The sequence below is a fragment of the Rhinolophus sinicus genome, linkage group LG06 (genome assembly GCF_036562045.2).
Source record: "Rhinolophus sinicus isolate RSC01 linkage group LG06, ASM3656204v1, whole genome shotgun sequence".
NCBI classification, from domain to species: Eukaryota; Metazoa; Chordata; class Mammalia; order Chiroptera; family Rhinolophidae; genus Rhinolophus; species Rhinolophus sinicus.
In genome coordinates this window covers 47,432,159-47,451,905 of record NC_133756.1, presented here as the reverse complement: position 1 = coordinate 47,451,905, position 19,747 = coordinate 47,432,159, and the positions used below count along the sequence as shown (strand labels likewise).

Below are 19,747 nucleotides of genomic sequence, written 5' to 3'. Positions count from 1 at the left end.
CCGCCCAGGCGACACCGCCCAGGCGCTCCAGTTGCTAAGTCTTCTGTTTGCCGCGTTCTAAAGGAGCTTCGAGCCGGACCATGGCAAACCGGGAGGGGGGGTGCCTGGAAAAGCCAAAGGACTGTCTTCAGTCAACAGCCAGAAAAAGCAGTTGCTCCTCAACTGGTACCCGCTGTCCCCAAGCGCTGCCAGAGCAGAGGGTGCTCAGGATTCCCCTGGTCCTTGGTTCCTCCCAACTGTCGTCGCCCCGACGCGGGCTCTGCCCCAGCTCCGCTCCGCACGTCGCGCACCCCCGGTCGCAGCCCGCGAATGGTCTAGCCCGTCGGTAGCCGCCACCCCCTTAGGCAGCGACAGCTGCTCCAGCTGCTGGGGGTCGAGCGCCAGAGCCTAAGCGTTGGCTGCTGCGGGCGGTGGGTGGGCGGAGGGGAGCACCGGACCACCGGCTCAGGCTGCGACCGGGGGCGGCCTCCCGCGGGAAACCGGGACGCGCGGGAGCCGCGGAGACACCGCTTTCAGCGGGGAGGCGAGGACCCGGCTGGGCTTGTCTCACTCGGGTGAGTACCTGCTGCCCTGATCCTCCCCGAGTCCCTCTCACGTCCCCACGTCCTCGAGGTCTCGGCCCCCACCCGGGACGGTCACTGCTCTGCGGACTCTGTGCCCCGCGGGAGCATCAGTACGGGGAGCTGCTGCTGTTAGTGCTAATGATTCAGCATCATTCGTGCCCCAGAGGTTTGGGCAGAGTGGGGGAGGGAAGGGGACGAGGTCAATTACTGCGCTCTCACTTCAGTTTCTAGGCTCCAGGTGAACCCCCCTGCGGGTGGGATCTGGTGGCGTGAACAGGGAGGCTCCCTACTGGCTTGTTCTGAAATTCCGTCCTTTTCCCACAGCCTGGTACAAACCTCCGTGAGTGTGCAGTGCAGTCTTCACAAAGTGTGTCAGATTAGTGTCTTTTTCACACATGTGAGTGAAGTCTAGGGCCGTTGTCCATACCTGTGTTTCTCTACGTTTTGCCCTATTGGCTGTCTAATTCATGCCATCATCCACTTAATTTTACATTGCATAGCATTCCCCCATGTATGAGAAAGATGCTGTATCAAAGTTGTTGTGTATTCAGAACATGTGGGTTTTGATTGGTCCTGACATAGGAGGAAAAGATTTAAGGTAGGGAAATAACACTTTCAGAGCCTAGGCATATATGTGGAAGGTGAGGAGCAGGGAAGTTAAATAATGTGCTCAAGGTCACAGAACAGGAATCTGAATACAAGTCTCCCTGACCCTAAAGCCCATGGACATTTCACTGTATTAAGAAGTTTTTTTTTAATCTAAGTGTACATATATATAGTCTATTAAACATAGAATTAATTTTCATAGGAGTAATCTCAAGCAACAGCAACAACAACCTATAAACTTCCTGTATGTGGAATTATTGTTCTTTTAGTATTAAAGTAAGAGCATGCTTTGAATTATGTGAAAACAACAACAGCAACATATTTTCCAAGAAAGCATACGCCAAAAGATAATACTATCTAGACAACACTGCATAGGAGAGCCAGGTCATAACAGGAGATGTCCAACACATTTTTGGCAGTGATACATTGTGGATGCTCAAGTGTTGGACAAATCAGGAAAGTTAAAAAAAAATCTGGATATCTTTTTCTTTTTTAAACTTTAGGAAAACAATTGCAGTAAAAACAGTTATCTAGTTCATGGGGTGTGTGACTGAACTGTTTTTATGGGGTTGTCACTCCATTATAAGGTGACAGATAAACCGAGACTGATAATTGTTTGATTCATTACAGTTCTGTGATTTGGCATAGCAGATGATTAATTCAATTTTACAGACTAAGGAACTGAAATACAGAAAAGGTTTAAGATCACATACTTGTAAGTGGTAGAATCTGGATAAGCATTGACGCTTAAAAAAAGTATGTGTGTTGTAGCAAAATGTAGTTCTGTAGAGTGGGAAACTGAATTGATTTGTTTTTGCCCTGCCCTTCAGAGTCAACAATTATATGGACCTTGTGTGCTCCTTTTGCGAAAATAATGGAAGCGAACTCTTGTTAATGTCTCAGGAGGCAGGTTGCTATAGTACAAATTGCACATTGTCTCTAAGTACTGGAATAGTATTTGATGGCAGACAGGGATATAGTCATCTTAGCTCATGGTTTCTAAGTTACTGAACCATTTGCAGTGGAGAATTCTTCTTCTGTAAGTTAATGGAGATATTGACAGACTAAAGCCCACTGCCTAAATCAAGCCGTAAAATGTAGGCACACATTTATGTTTGTTGTTCAGACAATACCGTGAGAGAAGTAGGGTCTTGTGATGAGTCTTAAGTTTGATTCTGAGGAAGTCATTTCTTTTTGTTTTTCACATGACTGAATCTTGGTGGGGCATCTTGCAGTCCAATCTGTTTAATCTCAAGGGGGACGGCAGAACTGGTATGAACGAGTAGGCAAAAAGACAACACCATTGCTATTTTTCTCTTTTTAAAAGAAAGTGCATGTCCTAGGGATGGAAGGTTAGTAGGAACATTTTAAAACAGGCAACACATTTTATTTAGATAACATCACTGAGAGTGTGTATTTAATACCAAGTTGGCTTTAGATCTCTCTCTCTCTCTCTCTCTCTTTCTCTCTCTCTCTCTCTCTCTCACTGTATTTGTTCAGTGAGTACTGTCTATGGACCATCTAAATTCTCGACTTCAAGGAACTTAAGTCTAGCTGGGGAGATACTTACTTACACATGAATAATTAACAAAATAATTAGAATTGGCCTAATACCAGAAAAAGGTGGTGCAAACTTAAGTGCTATCTCAATGCCTTAAGAAGAAGGAAAAATTGTGGAGGCTGGGGTCATCAGAGGTTCAGGAAAGTAGTCATGGATGGAAGTGAATTAAATAACAGAGATGGGAAGGATTTCGGTAGGCAAAAAGAAAGCCTGACAAAGAGGTTCATCTGAGAAGTACACATACACTGTTTGGATACATGGTGGCAAATTACAAAGAACCTTGAATATCAGGCAGTGAAATCTGTTCCTTATCTGGTAATCATAGGGAACTAGTGTAGGTTTCTAAGTAGGCCAAGTTTCTCTTTGGCTCCTTTTGCTCATATTCTCCATATTACTTGCTCGAAGTGCTCTTCCAGAAAATGGAATATATCCTGAATACTGATATTAAAAGGACTAGTTTTCAACTAAACCGAGAAAAAGTTTTTATGCAAGTAAAACTTTTTCCAAGAAGTTTGCCTTTTTAAAAGCTTTCCCTCTCCATTATAGAATTATGAACAATTTGGAAATTATAAAACTATAAAAAGGAAAAAAATCCTTACTAAAGTCAGCCATGATTAATATTTTGATGTGTTTTCTTACACTGTTTTTCATGCATAATTTTAATCATGTTCTGTATATTACCTTTTACATATTTTTACTTTAAATTTTATAAAATTAATTTTCACTTACACTTGGACAGTGAACATTTAAAATGCCTACATAATTTTTACAATGGTTTGATCTACCATAATTTCCCAATCATTGCTCATTCTCATTCTATTATTATTGATAGTAGTAAATGAAACTGTGAAAAACATGTTTACTCACAAGCTCTTTTCTGTATCTTAAAATGAGTTCCTTAGAATAGAGTCTCAGAAATAAAATTTCTGGGTTAACAGGTATGAGTTCTTAGTTTGATTTTTTTTTTCTTGAGACATAATTGACAAATAACATATTAGTTTCAGGTGTGAAATCGAGCGAGTCAAAAGAGACTATGTACCCACCCATGTGTGCCGTGAGTCTCGGAGAACTACTGACACCAGGGCTTTGCAGTGGAAAAAGATTGGCTATTTTATTATGAATGGAGCCATCCAGGAGACCGGGAAGCTAATGCTTACAAGCCCAAACTCCTGGATGATTTACAGACAAAAGATTTTATAGAACAAAAATCATGACTAATCATAAATAAGGGGCTCAGTGTCCTGGGCTATACTGATTGGTCACTTCTTATACAATCTTCAGCAATATGATTTATTCAGCTCCTGGCGGCAGCCTGTCCTGGTCCTACGTGACTATGGCCAGGTGGAGAGAGAGGTCTGTAAGACATCTTGGGATTGTGAGTCAGTGACCTTATCTTAAGGGCAGAAAGAAAAGAACAGCGCTATATGTTTAACGCTTAACAGGTTACATTCTTCTGTTATCTTAAGCAGAGTACACTTTCTAAGCTTGCTTTAGAGGCAGGCCTACAGGCCCTAGGACATGACTACATTCCAGTGAAGCTGTGATTCTTAAGGGCTAATTTAATGAAGTTAACTATTAATAAAAGCTAAATTCTAATATACCTGGTCTGTTATGATTTGCTGTTGGTTTCAGGTATACAACATAATTATTCTATACTTGTATATATTGCAAAATGATCACCACAATAAGTCTAGTTAACATTCGTCACCACACATGCTCTGTTTCCCTGAAAATAAAACCTAGCCGGACAATCAGCTTTAATGCATCTTTTGGAGCAAAAATTAATATAAGACCCAGTATTATATTATATTACATTACATTATATTACCTTACATTGTATTATATAAGACCTGGTCTTATGTTATAGTAAAATAAGACCGGGTCTTATATTAATTTTTGCTCCAAAAGACGCATTAGAGCTGATTGTCTGGCTAGGTCTTATTTTCGAGGAAACACGGTAGTTGTAAAATAGATTTTTCTTGTGATGCTTAGTTTGACTATTTTATGCCAGTTTTGACACTCTGCTCGATTCTGTATGTTCTCTTTGGAACATTTACATATTAAGCATAGGATGGTTGCATACTAATAATACTCAATCTAGTTTACTCTTTCAGGCCCCCTCTTCTGTTGAGGAAAAAGACTCCCTAAGACTGAGAAAAAGACTGGGAGAAAGGCAGGCAATTGGGGCCACTGAGGAGAGAAGATGTAAATAAAGTTGGAGAACAGGTTTGGTGAGTGAGCAAGAGTTTACAGTCAGAGAAGGGACATGCTTGCTAGACTACTTTCTGGTCCTAATCTTGTATTTGGACCCTTCCTTCTTTCAATATCTGTTTCTTGCAAACTTCAGCTTCTTCCGTTCTCCTGCATCAGATTCCCAGGTCTCCAGCGTCAGTATCCTGTCAGTGCAACACATATGAACTCAGTCTTGCCCGCTAATTTGGAGAATCCGCATAGGTGAGGACAGGCATTCCAGACCTCCCAGTTCTCAACAGAGGTCCTGGTTACAAGGTACAAGAATGTGTGACGGATGGTGAAGACTCCCCTCCCACACCCCATGTGTGTGACTGGAGAGGTCCTTTGAGAACAGCAGTCTCTGGAGACACGTAACATTCCCAATGTCCCCTCCAGGCATTTAGATACTCCCCTCTCCTTATTCACAATATCCTCCATCCGAGGAAATTCCTCTCATGGAGGAGAGAGACTGTGCCTCAGTTTCCCCCACCAGTTGTAGGGACACATGGTTCTATCTCCTCAGACAAGCATATTGGCCAGGTCCCTGACAGGCTTCCCCAGCATCTCACCTGAGCTTCCTCCTGGTCCAGCCCCCACCCTCCTTGGAAAGCCATTGAGGCAGAGAGGCCATTCACTCTCTGAGGACTGCTGGAAGGGGAGTCGGGATATGAACATGTCTTGAGGTCATGAGTAGGGAGTAGAGAGACAGGCTCTTATATGATGTAGTCCTGGGAAAACTGAAAGGAAACAATAGAAACTGAAGCATCGCATGACAAACAGATAAGAGGCCCCCCCCTCCCCCCTTTTCAGGACCTGACAGATAATTTCTGGTGGAAGCTGGACACTGAGGTAGGCAGAGTATTTTGGACAGAATTTGTCCTGTGCTTAGTTGGGCCTATTAGTTAAAGCAGTTTGCTTAATTCAGCTTTTAGAAGGTGGTCAATCTATTTCTATTCCTCTTAGGCATTATATGTCAAAATTGAACTGGGCTTAACCAGTGGTTTCTCTAGGGTTAAGTTAAAATTGAAAACTTTGTATAGGCTTGCCTATTGATTCTCCGCTATCTCTTATTTCCATTAGTTCCCATTTGACATTTATCTGCTAACATACTCCTGCCCAAGATACATATCATAGTGGACAAAGCCAAGGTGTTGGGATTGTTTAGGCTTTGGGAATGTGATAAATACATATTTCCCTTTTTTCTTTCACTTTTTATTTGCAAGCAAGTGCTTGGCCTCTGTGTCTTTGACTACTTTGAAGGTTTGGAGTTAAGTGTCATGTGATCACTGGGGGTCTTTGGGGCTGAGAACTCTTTCATTTTGAAATTGATGATGTCCTTGGGCCACTGGGTGAACTGAATTATCCGCATTGCTTGACTTTTCTAAATTGGTTATGGCACCCAAGCTTTCAGACTTCTGTGTTCTTTTTGTTTCCCTGCCTTGTGAAATGGAACATTATGTTTCTCAAAGGACTATTTTGAACATTTCTCTCTTTTACCCACTACTTGGCAAAGTCTGAACTGGTGCCACATCTAATTTAATAAGATGTTTGTAGCTTGTTTTTATAAAAATTCTCCTCTCTTTATTAGTGTATTTGCAGTGAAGTTGACTTTCTTAAGTAAATTGAGCATTTGTAGGTTTGGAAGATGGATCAGTAGTGATCCAGGCAGCAGCTTCAAGCTTATTTCAAAGCTCTTGGTTGATTAGAATTTTGGAGCGGCTTAGGTATACCTCTCATTTAAGGTACTAAATCTTTCTTCTTTTTTTTTGTAAGAGAAGTGGTGTCACTTAAAATTTATTTGTGTAAAATCTGCTTTAATTGATGTTCTCATACTAGGTTTGATTGACTTTGTAATATGAATGGTCATACACAGGGAGATTGGTAGGAAGAGTTAGCAACTGTCTATTTGCTTTGGATCATTGCATTTGATAGGAAATGTAATTTTGTTACCACCACTATCATTTAAAATCCTTTTCTTCAAGGTACTTGATAAATAAAATCTGTAACGATGTGTGACATTCATAGTGATTGCTGAAAAATCAGGACAATAATTTTAGCACACGTCTCAGTTTATATTTAGAATCAGTCAGTCTGCAGTTACCCAGCAAATATGTGGTAGCTGCTCTGTGGAGAGGAAAGAGTAATTGAACACTTGCCATAATCAGTTTTATGTACATGAAACCAGATGGGGGCATTTTCATTTAGCTTTAGGTTTGATCACGTCCAAGATGGTCATATTTAGTTACTTAGCACTCCTCAATCTAGAATGCTAAAGATTGGCAGATATTTCCTCCATTTTAATACTGAAAAATCAAGCCGGAGAGAGAGGGGGGAAAAAAGAAAACAGGCAAAATTTACATGAAGGATCGTAGTAGGATTAGAAACTGGTCTATAGAAACTACACCTCTTAGAAACTAATTTTGACACTAGAAGCTGGTATTTACTGTTTTATGTAAACAAGAGGGTAATCTTTATTAACTTATTGGATAGTTTTGATGGTTTGACTTATTTTAGGATATTTGAGGAAAAAACTAACTTGTCAAATTTACTGAATACTTTTTCCTAATCTCTGACATCTACTTTTAGTCCACATTTGCTTCATCCTTCGTCAACATACACATATTTCAACACATTATTTTTGAGAAATTGAAACAGGATATTTCTGGAACTTGCTACTAAACGAAATAGACATATTAAATATTAAGGAAAATTTAAAGGGAGGAACCCTGGCTTCTTAAAATCAAACAGACGCTATATTTGTGGAAAAGCTTTTTCACTTGTCAAAAATCAATGCCAAATGAGCATTTCGGGCAGAAAGTAAAGTTTGCTGCTACATATGCACAATTACAACTTTTTCTTCTAGTTAATATTTTGTAGTACTGGTTATTTTTTTGTATAATTTTTTATTGTGTTAAAAGACACATAACACGAAATTATAATGTTAACCATTTTTAAGGGTACAGTTCAGTAGTGTTAAATATATACACATTGTTGTGAAGCAGACCTATAGAACATTCAGATTTTGCAAATCTGAAATATTTCATTTTCTTTGGAGCGAACTGTAAATGATACTGCATTTTAAATTTCTGTTTCCATTTCTTTGTTTTCATATAGAAATGTAATTAGTTTCTGTGTTGATCTTGTATCTTGAAACCTTACTGAATTCACATTTTGGATCTAGGATTACAGCGCCTTGGAGTTTTTGGTGTTTTTTTTTTTTTTTTCTTCATAGACAGTCACGAGATTTTTTTCTGTTTTATGCATAAACAGTAATGTCTTCTGCAAATTGAGACAGTTTTATTTCTTTGTTTTCAATGCATATGCTTTCAATTTATTCTCTTCGCCTTGTTGCAACAGCAAGAACTTTTAGTATTATGTCAAATAAGAACAGTGAGAGTAGATAGCCTTGCCTTGATCCGAGTCGTAGAGGAAAATTACTCGGTGTTTTACTATTAAGTATGATGCTAGCTGTAGGTTTTTTGTCGATGTTCTTTGTTAAGTTGAGGAGGTTCCCTCTCTATTCCTAGCACACTGAGACTTTTTATCCTGAATAGATGTCAAATTACATCAAATGCTTTTTCTCTATCAATTGATATGGACATATGATTTTTTTTTTTAAAGATTTTATTGGGGAAGGGGAACAGGACTTTGTTGGGGAACACTGTGTACTTCCAGGCATTTTTGTCCAAGTCAAGTTGTTGTCCTTTCAATCTCAGTTGTGGAGGGCACAGCTCAGCTCCAGGTCCAGTTGCAGTTGCAGGGGGCACAGCCCACCATCTCTTGCGGGACCGGCAACCTTGTGGTTAAGAGGATGCGCTCCAACCAACTGAGCCATCTGGGACCTCAGTGGCAGCTCAGCTCAAGGTGCCATGTTCAATCTTAGTTGCAGGGGGCGCTGCCCACCATCCCTTGTGGGACTCAAGGAATTGAACTGGCAACCTTGTGGTTGAGAGCCCGCGCTCCAATCAACTGAGCCATCCGGGAGGCAGCTCAGCTCAAGGTGCCGTGTTCAACCTTAGTTGCAGGGGGCAGAGCCCACCATCCCTTGGGGGACTCGAGGAGTTGAACTGGCAACCTTGTGGTTGAGAGCCCACTGGCCCATGTGGGAATCGAACCGACAGCCTTTGAACCGGCAGCCTTTGAAGCCGGCCCCTGGACATATGATTTTTTATTAGCCTGTTGTGCATTGATTAATTTTTGAACAGCAACAACATTGTTCCTCTTAGGCAACTGGTTTGTTTTTCTCATGGATGAGCTTTTCCATTAAGCATTAAACTTTCTGTGTTTCCCTCTTTGCCTGGAAGATAGAAAACTCGGTATTAAATGTGGGACCAGCCCTAATAGACATACAGGATTTCAGAACATGGGTTTTGTAAGCTAATGTCTCCCCTAGCTCACATCATCTTTTTTTTTTTCTTACTGATATTCTCAGATTATTTTTCATCTCATTTTAGCTATTTAACAAAATCTTCTGAAAACTCACCAAGGTGTACATTTTACCATGTATGTAAATTATACCTCGATAAAGTACTGGGGAAAAGTACAAAAGAAAAGCCATCGTTAATAATCAAAATCAAAGGACAGTAATTAAAAGATTTCCTGTACTCTCTTAGAGTCAAATCCTGACCAATCGTTCTGCATTACTTCATCCTTGGATAAGTCATCACTGAGTTAATAATATTATTCTATGTATTATAATTTATAACTTAAAATATAGTTATGGGTCTATAGACATAGAACCCAGAGTGAAATTTCTGTTATAGTTTCATTTAAAGTGGCTTCAGTATAGTGTAATGTAAAATGTCCTCAACATCCTTACAGTGAAATTCAACAGACCTTGTTTGGCTGTTTTTCATAGTGTTCTTCAATATCGGCCCATGGTGTGACTCTGTGTCCTTGGGGGAAATAACCTCTGAAGATTTTGATTATTTTCTTCTCTAGCATCAGAATAATATTTGCCTTGAGAGCAGATTATAGTATGTGCTCAATAAATGATTCTTCTTCTTCTTAAAGCAGTTCTGTTCAGGTGGTTGTTACCAGCATCGTGGGGTGACCCAGGTGTATAGCTCTCTGATGACCTGGAGTGATCCCGGGAGGGATGTTACAGTATCTCAATGACACTCTGCTATCTTTTATGTCGCAATTCTTTCATACATATTTTTCATACCTGAGATTTATGAAGGGCAATTTGTTTAAGATTTTATTTCCTGGAAATTACCTGCTATTACTTGTTTTCAGTTAGGTAAAGAATCCTATGATTTGAGAGTCTGCTGGGCTGAGTGATAGGAGGACTTTATCAAATATATGTATCAAAGAGAGGGCCAGGGCACCTCTGCACTACAGTGGGCTGAAGAAATGACCTAGACATGCTTTAAATCTTCCCCCAAATCAATTTTGCGTTTGTTCAAATACACAGAAGAGTGGGTGATGGAAGTTTCAAACTTATGGCATGAAATGTAGCTCCAAGTGCCCATTTCAGCTAGTGCAGTATTATGTACAAATAAAAGAGATGGAGCTACCACTTCCACCTCTGTTACCAGACCAATATATTTTTTCTAGAGTGTGTTTTAAACTATCTGTTAAGTCTCTATCAAGGGAAACTTAAAAAAAAAAAAAATGTTGGGGTTTGGTAAAATCTCACTGTCAAAGTTGAAATAGGCCCAGGATGTTTTTGAACAGAAGAGTAAAATTAGTTTGTAGTCATTCTGAGCATTCTGAGCCTACTAAGGTTTGCTGCCTTAGTAGTCTCCTCCAGTCAGCTGCCAGAACCATGTAATGGGTGTTTGATTTTTTTTTTTGTTTTTGTTAATTTTTTTTAATTAAAGTTTATTGGGGTGACAATTGTTAGTAAAGTTACATAGATTTCAGGTGTACAATTCTGTATTACATCATCTATAAATCCCATTGTGTGTTCACCACCCAGAGTCAGTTCTCCTTCCATCACCACATATTTGATCCCCTTTACCCTCATCTACCACCCCCTTTCCCCCTCACCCTCTGGTAACCACTAAACTATTGTCTGTGTCTATGAGTTTTTGTTTCTCATCTGTTTGTCTTGTTCTTTTGTTGTTTTTGGTTTATATACCACATATCAGTGAAATCATATGGTTCTCTGCTTTTTCTGTCTGACTTATTTTGCTTAGCATTATAATCTCAAGATCCGTCCATGTTGTTCCAAATGGGGTGTTTGAGTTTTAAAAAAATCTCTTGAGTCTTCGTTAGAGTAGAATTTTCTTTCATTAGTAATCCCTTGAGAATTTGCCTTAAGCACGTCCTACAATCTGCACACATTTTTCACATCATTAAAAGCCTCTGGGGCTATCCATGGAGGACTAACTGAGGCTGTCTGTGGTATCTGATAGCAGGCTACTGAAGCTAGTGTATGGTTTCATTTCTGTTTTGAGGGCTCACAAAAGAAAGAACCCAGACGTTTCCTATCCAAACTAATTCAATGAGGTCATGCTCTTAGGTTTGAAGTAAATTAGGTACTTTTAATATGTGTTAAACTAATGAATGAATTAGAGTCAAATTTATATCCTAGCCCCCAGAAGTGTCTTGAAATAATATGCAACTAATTTGATAATAACATAGCCAAATACCTTTCGTATCAGAAATTTCCATTTTCATCGCTGCCAGATTAGAGTTTCCAGGTTTAAGTGAATGCTCATTTATTTATAATATATAAATTTTATCATATAATTATTAATTATTAATTATTAATATACATTATTATATTGTGTGTTATAATAATATGTAAACTATAATTCATAGTTACATCTCCTTCTCCAAATACCAGAACACCTCTTGCTTTATTGGAACGCCGTCTGGTATAATTTTGACTTAAACTGATCCTTTAAAAATGAATTATAAAATGAGTTACAAAAATCAGTCATGAAGCTATTTAAATTTTAAATACTAGATTTTTGCCACCTAATTTATTAGTCTTGCTTCCATAGTTGAGATTAGTAATTTCTCATAGGAAAACTAGACGAGTGTTTGATTTTTGGCAAAGAGCATTTCTTTCTCTATAATATGTAGAATCTTCGGTGTGCCATTCTAGAGGGTGATTGAGTCGTCTTCCTTTCTTTCTCTCTGTCTTTCTTCCTATGACTGTCACTTATGTTTCATTTGAGTTTGGGATAGGCTTCTGGTATAGGGTCCCTTTGTTAGGCTGTATCCTCTAATTGTGGGTACTTGTTTGTGAGGAGCCAGCTAAACGGATTGGGAATATGAGGGAAAAAAGCCTCTCTGGTTCCTCAGGTCCCCTGGGTACATCTGTGACTCCATCTCCCTTCCTGACTGGAGCCTCCATCCTTTTTCCCTGATGGTCCACGTCAGCAGCTGCCTCAGATTCTGTAATAGGTGAAGGGTTGTTATTTTAACTCTGTGATGTTTAGTTATGTATGTGCTAGGTGAGATAGATGTTATGTAAAACCCAATGGACTAAAATGAGGAAAATAGGAAATACTTTGTTTGGTTATAGGCTACCTGGAGGGATTATCTTCAAAGTACAAACTATTCAGCATAGTATAGGTGAAATAGTCACAGAGGCCTTGTTAATGGAATTAAATGAACAAGGAAGACATTGCTGTCTTCTAAAAAATACCTAAATTGTCCAGTTTTGGGACCACAGTATGGCTTTGCAAATTATTACTGGCACTGTCCCCCGCTGGTTCTTTTTCTGGACTAAAAGAACCACGTTTAAATTGAAATTCATCTGGAGCAAACTGAGTTTTGTCTATTCCAGTCCTTCTGACTGTGCTCCAAGAGGAACTATTTGGCACATGACCAGTTTTTTTCCCTCTTTGGACATCCTCAGTGCTGTAGATGCTGCAGCCTGTTTTTCCCGAGATGAATCAGCAATGCCGTCTGCCAGTCCGCTCCAGCTACGGTTGGCTCTTGGCTCTGACAGTTGGGCCGGTAGTGGTCAGTGAGACTGCATAAATAGAAGATAATAAAGTCATTTAATATGAGCCCAAAACTTGAAACCAAAAAATGGTATGCGATTTTGACATTTTAAGATTGTATAAGTTTGTAACTAGGAAATTTGAAGGTTCACGTTGCAGAAGTGAAGACTGGCAGAATTTTTCACATGGATTCCCGAAATAGATTTTTATGGAGCATGATCTCTGGCATGCTTTCAATTTTAATTCTCATTCCTGTGCTATTACAGTTTAAAATTGCTTTCTTCTAAGGCTAAATAATTTTAGTTCTATTTCAAATTTATATATCAGTAAGTAACTGATACTTACTATATAATATCTGTTAAAGGTGTTACTTAGATTACTGTGATAATATTGGACTTTTGTCTGGTTAGGGATATAAGATTAAAACCGTATATTTGTAGATATACGTATACGTATGTGTATATAATATATATTTTTAAAAGACTTTTTTAGTCCCAGTAGTTCAGTAAAGTTAAGAAATGGGAAAGACATGATAAAATGCCTTTATTTATGAATATAGACGATGAAAAGAGTTTGATGGTGTTGAGATCAAGAGAATAAATGGTTACTTCTTCCCTTTTGACTGGTGTTTTAGCAAAAATGTTTTTTTTTTCCCCATTAGCATTCATAAAATGGAAACTAACCACAATTTATTTAGTGTATTTTATTTGGTAAGTGTTCAACAAATATATTTAGTTAAAAGCTAGTATGGGAACAGGAATAGGAAGAGTCAATTTAGTATTAAAATAGAAAGACTAGGCTCGTATAACCAATCAGTGTAGGCTAATCCAGAGAGCTACTTTCAAAGTTTATTTTCCCTCTCCTTTGATGTAATCTTTGGCAAAGCAGAGCATCATTCAGACCTGGTGTAGAGAAAGTAGATATTAAAGTAACTCTAATGGTATTTGTGATCATTCAGAAAAGTGGAAAATGTGATTCATTCTTAATTTAGATTTTGTATCACTAAAATTTCGTGAGTAAAATAATGGAGAGCTGCTGTATCCAATTAAAAAATTTAATTTCCACCATGTATCAGGCTCTGTGTTTGGTTCACATTGCTCAGAGAGACACTGCCCATTCTAATAAAGAACTTTAAAGTAGATGCTTTAAAAATACAATCCAATGTGGTAGACACTGTAATAGTGGTGATGCACGCGAAGGACAGTTAATTCTGCCGAGGAGGTAGAAGGAAAGACCGGACGGCTCAGCTGAGCTTGAAAGCTGGGTAGAGACAGAAAACGTCACAGGATTAGAGAAAAACACAAGTAAGTGTGTGCAAATTAGAATATGAATGACATTTTCAGGGTTGTCTTTTTAATCTCATGCTTTTATCTCTAGTTAGAATATGTTTCAGACATATTTGGTTGTAACTCATGGTAAGAAATATGATTTATTTCTTGTCATAGTATATACACACACACACAGGAATAAAACTTTCAAATCTCAATGCTTAACAGTTAATACTTTTCCTACTACATGCAATGCCTCCTGGCACTATTATTATTTTCATCTAATTTATTCTATCATTTCATGTAAAAATGTTTATTCAGTCTCACTAACTTGATTTCGTTACCCTACTAGGTCATGGTCTGTATTTAAAAAGAAAACAAACAAAAACCTGTACTAGAGCTCAGGATTCGCAGTGAAGTCCCTTTCATAACCAATGTGCATATTTGCAAAGAAACTGTTTGTCTCTTAGCAGGGTTTCAAGATTATAACAAACATACTGATCACTCTAGCATATTTGCAGTTCAGAAGGCAACATGGTATATAGTGTGCAAAGGTTTTGAGAGTTGGACAGACTTGTCCAAGTCTTTGACAAGTTACTGAATCTGAATCTGTTTGCTCATCTGTAAAATAGACTTACTAAAACAATCTATTCGGACTAAATGAAATAACACATCTACTTAAACAGTGGTTCTCAAACTTGGCTGTACATTTAAATCACATGGGAGCTTTAACAAATTTATGTGTTTAGGCTGCATCCCATACTAATTAAATTGGAATGCTTGGGGCTGGGGACCCAGGCGTTTCTTTTTTCTTTTCTCTTTTTTTTTTTCCTTTCTGAAACTTTATACTCCTTAAATGCCAAATCTCTATATCCCTCACTCCAGCCCCTGGCAACCACCATTCCTCTCTCTGTTTCTACTTGTTTAAATATTTTAGATTCCTCATAATTGTATCATGCAATATTTTCTTATATGACTGGCTTATTTCATTTACTATAATGTCCTTAAAGTTCATCCCTATTGTCACATATGGCAGAATTTCCTTCTTTTATTTAAAGCTGAATAACATTCCATTGTATGTATACACCACATTTTCTTCATCAAGTCATCTATCGATGGACATTTAGATTTACACATCTTGGCTATTGTGGATAATGCTGCAATGAACATGCAAATATCTCTTTGTAATCCTGATTTCAATTGTTTGGGTAAATACCCAGAAGTGGGATTGCTGGATCATGGGGTAGTTCTCTTTTTAATTTTTTGAGGAACCTCTGTGGTGTTTTTCATAGGGGCTGCACCATTTTATGTTCCGACCAACAGTATGCAAGGATTTCAATTTCTCCTCATCCTCACTAACACTTATCTTTTTCTTTTATATAGTAGCAATTCTAAGTGATATCTCATTGTGTTTTTGATTTGTATTTCTCTGATAACTAGTGATATTCAGCATCTTTTCATATACCTGTTGGTCATTTGCAAGCCCTCTTTGGAGAAATATCTATTCAAGTTTTTTTGCCCATTTTTACACTGGTTTATTTGTTTTCTTGTTATTGAATTGAAGGAGTTCCTTATATATTTTGGATATTAACTCTTTGTCATATATACGGTTTGCAAATATTTTCCCCCACTCTGTAGGTTGTCTTTTCACTCTTTTGATTGTTTCATTTGCTCTGCAGAAGCTTTTTAGTTTGATGTAGTCTCACTTGTCTATCTTTACTTTTGTTGCCTCCGCTTTTGGTGTCATATCTAAGAAATCATTGCTAACACCACTCTCATGAAGCATCTCCCTTATATTTTCTTCTAGGAGTTTTATACTTTCAGGTCTTACTTTAAGTCTTCAATCCATTTTGAGTTGATTCTTTTGCATGTGATATAAGATAAGAATATCTTTTATTCTTTTGCATGTGGATATCCAGTTTTCCCAGCACCACTTGTTGAAGAGACTGTCCTTTTCCCATTGCTATTCCTGGGACCCTTGTGGAAGATCAGTTGACCATATTTACTTTGATTTATTTCTGGGCTGTCTCTTGTTCTAGTGGTCTATATGTCTATCCTTTTGCCAATATTATACTATTTTAATTACTGTAACTTAGTAGTATATTTTGAAATCATGAAGTGTGATGCGTTCAGCTTTCTTCTTTTTTAAAAATTGTTGGACTTTTTGGGGACCTTTGTAGTTCCATATGAATTTCGGAATTTTCTTTTCTATTTTTGTAAAAAATACCTTTGGGGTTTTGATAGGGGTTGCACTGAATATGTAAATCATTTTGGGTAGTATGGACAGTTTAACAATATTAAGTCTTTCAATCCATGAACATGGGATGTCTTTCCATTTATTTGTGTCTTCTTTAGTTTCTTTTATCAATGTTAATATTTTTTTAGTATACAAGTTTCTCACGTCCTTAGTTAAATGTATTCCTAGATATTTTACAGGCATCAGTATTTTTAAACTCCTTTGGTGCAGTCTGTGTTGAAACACCTGCTTGTAAAGCCTGTAGAACAATGTGTGGAACATCATAGGCATTTGATACATGTCTGATTCCTTTGATTAATAATATCAACAGTAATGTATAGCCAACTCTTTTGTGGTGCTTACTATGTTTTAAGCATTTTGCTAAATAAATACTTTTCATGTCATTCAGAAAATACTGTGCTTTGTTTTTATTATTATTCTGTCAAATGATAGAATAACACGACTGAGATGAAAAGGGCGAACACTGCTTATGAGAGAGGAAAATGGCTACATTTAATCATTAGGAGGTTAGTTACCATTGTAATTATTTCAGTGAATTAGAGGAATTGGCTTTCATTGAACAGCCTCACGAATATAGTTTGAAAACTTTAAAAAAAATTTTGGATTCTGTTTTATACCTTAAACAATGACTTTACAGGGCAGGTCTTAACAGATCACGTTGACACAGATAAATACCTCAAACACATACAATTCTAATTGCAGCAGAAATATATTGATGTTATGTGCTAGATTGTATCTGGTATATATTTTCTAGATAGTGCAAAACGTGAGCCTTAACCTACAAATGCTTCTGCCATATTATCATTCACTTGACATCCAAATCTGTTAGGCTTAAGTTCATGATGACAAGAACATTTTTATTAACAATGTCTACATTTTTTCCTATATTAAATAGATATATTTAGTAGTTTTCTGGTATGCTTTTTGCTATTGTTGTTTGTTTTGATTTTGGTCTTGGAAAGCTTATTTATTATAATTATTTTTCAGTATGAGTTTTCCAGAATAATTGCTTTAACAAGAACATCCAAATGAATGACTTATTTCAAATATATAATTTATTAGTTTTCTTCCCATTTAATTAAGAATTTACTCATTCTTGTTAAAATATTTAGTTTCTAATAACAGCTTCTATAACGGGACTGAGAAAGCATTCTTTTTCCATCGAGGTATGTTTTCCTTATACTTAGTACATGTTTGAAATGAACATTTTCCCCGTGTCAAGAAAATGGTTTCTTAAATTGCTACATCAACTTAGATGAAATGCATGCTTATCTTACTTTTTCCTTCGTGCATTTTCTTTCAACCTATTTAATTATTAAAATAATTGTAGGATAACTTTACTTTTAAATTCAAATGAGTTAATAGAGGTTAAGGCTCTTAGAATAGAACCTTAATACATGTTTCTCATTGTCCACTGCTGTGACTTACAAAAATGCCTAACGCAAACGTATATTATGGTAGAGTTAGGTATTTGCAAAAGAAATGAAAGAATTTTAAGTTTTGTGACTGGATAAGAGTTTGTATTTCTGCCTGTCAGTGCACCTAAAAATGAAATTCTTGATATGCCAAGTGGCATTGTATGTTCAAAATTGAAATTAGATATTTAACATTGAAGTGTCTGATTTTAGAAGGAAAAATGAGCTTTCTGAGGTGTTACAGATAACTTAGTTTAAAAAGCTTTTATTAAGGATGTTAAGAAAATTGAAGAATCGGGAGCCTAAAGAAGTGCTTAATCCTTTTTTAGCCTTTCTAGACACAAGGTTACATTCACTCAATAACAATAGAACTATTTTTTGGGGGGGAAGTATTAGTAGAGAATGGAGGAATATTTTCTGAATGTAGATTTTAAATGGATTATTTGTTTCCAAAGCATTCCAATATGATAAAACCCATTCTGGGAATAATCCACTTGGATTAGATTCTGCAATTTGTGGGAAGTATCTAAACTATTGAGTTGAATCTTATGAAGACTGATAATGTGTTGTCAGTATGATTATTTGCCATGTGGTCTCATTCTGCTGTATTCATTCTCAAATTATTTCCTTTGGCATTATAAAATTGTAAGAGTCTTGTGATTGAAAAATTAAATGTAGAATGTGTCACACAGATAGGTTTTAGGACAGCATTGTCAGAGGCTGTGTGATTTACTTAGGTTAATGACTAAGCATATTTTGTAGAGGCTAATGAAATCATACGTTCCTATGTGACTGAAAACACTGGCTTGACTTTGCTAGGAAGGAAAATTTAACTCTCAATCCTCTTTCTTTTGCTTTTCTCCTTTATTCTATATCTTCCTTCTTTCTTCCATTTCCTTGTGAAAAATTAAATCCCTCCTTTTGACAGACTTCCATATAAAATATGTTATACGATGCATTTTTTTTCCAGTCTAGATTTCTTTTCATTAAAGTGATTGAGATGTGTTAAAATGATGTTAATTAAAACCAAGTCAGGGCATTGTTGGTCCTTAGCATGTAACTATGTGTTGTTTAAGGCACTGTGCTATGTCATCCCATCAACTTTATTGGCTTTTTAAGATACTGCTCATAGAGAGGTTACTGTAGAGGTCAGTCATGGTTGGAGCGATTTGGTAAATCTGAATGTGGATAGCAATACAGAGCCAAATTTGGGGGTTGGCTGCAGGGAAGTAAAGACATCAAGTTTTAAAAAAGCAATGAAGTTGGTGTTGGACCTGGGTTCTAGCTTTAGCTGGTACTTAATGTGGCCTTAGACACGTCAACAAACTTCTTAAATCTCAGTGTCTTCATTCGTCAAATGAAAAAGCAGTCCTATTAAATTGACCGTATAGTGTTACTAAGAGTAAAAGAATTTAGAGTGTGAATGCCAAAGTAAAATTGCTCTTTGTGTGAGTGGTGGGATACTGGTCTCACCAATTACAGCAATGTAACTTCATCTGTTCATCTGTAAAACGGGAATGATGATGTTGACAATGTCCTAGGGGTTTTTGTAAACATTATATGAAATAATCTCCATAAAGCATTTAACATCGTATTTGTCACAGGGCAAATATTCATTCACTCATTCCACAAGTATTTGTCAAGTGCCTACCATGTCCCAGGTGCTTTTCTAGGTGCTTTTGGGATACACCCGTGAGCATAACCAAACATAGTCCCTGTTCTTTGCAAATTTATAGGCCAGTGAGAGAGATAAATTTCATTAAAAAGGTATAATTACTATGATGTGAAAGAAAGGTACCCAAGCTTTGAGGGCACTGTCAGAGAAGGTGGACTTTAACTAGACAAAAGCCAGGGAGAGAAGAGGGGGGACTCCAGTCAGAAAGCATAGCATGTATAAAGTCTGTGGAGTGGGAATATACAGTGTGAGGTTTCGACACA

At 37.4% G+C, this 19,747-nt stretch overlaps 1 protein-coding gene across 1 annotated transcript in view; it reads left to right on the top strand.

Annotated features, from left to right (window-relative positions):
• Nucleotides 1-294: 294 nt before the first annotated feature.
• TTLL7 (tubulin tyrosine ligase like 7) overlaps nucleotides 295-19,747 on the top strand; it is a 120,373-nt gene continuing 100,920 nt past the window's right edge. The window contains exon 1 of the mRNA XM_074335041.1: nucleotides 295-554. The gene's annotated coding sequence lies outside the window, so the exon portion shown is untranslated. The remainder of the gene's footprint in view (nucleotides 555-19,747) is intronic.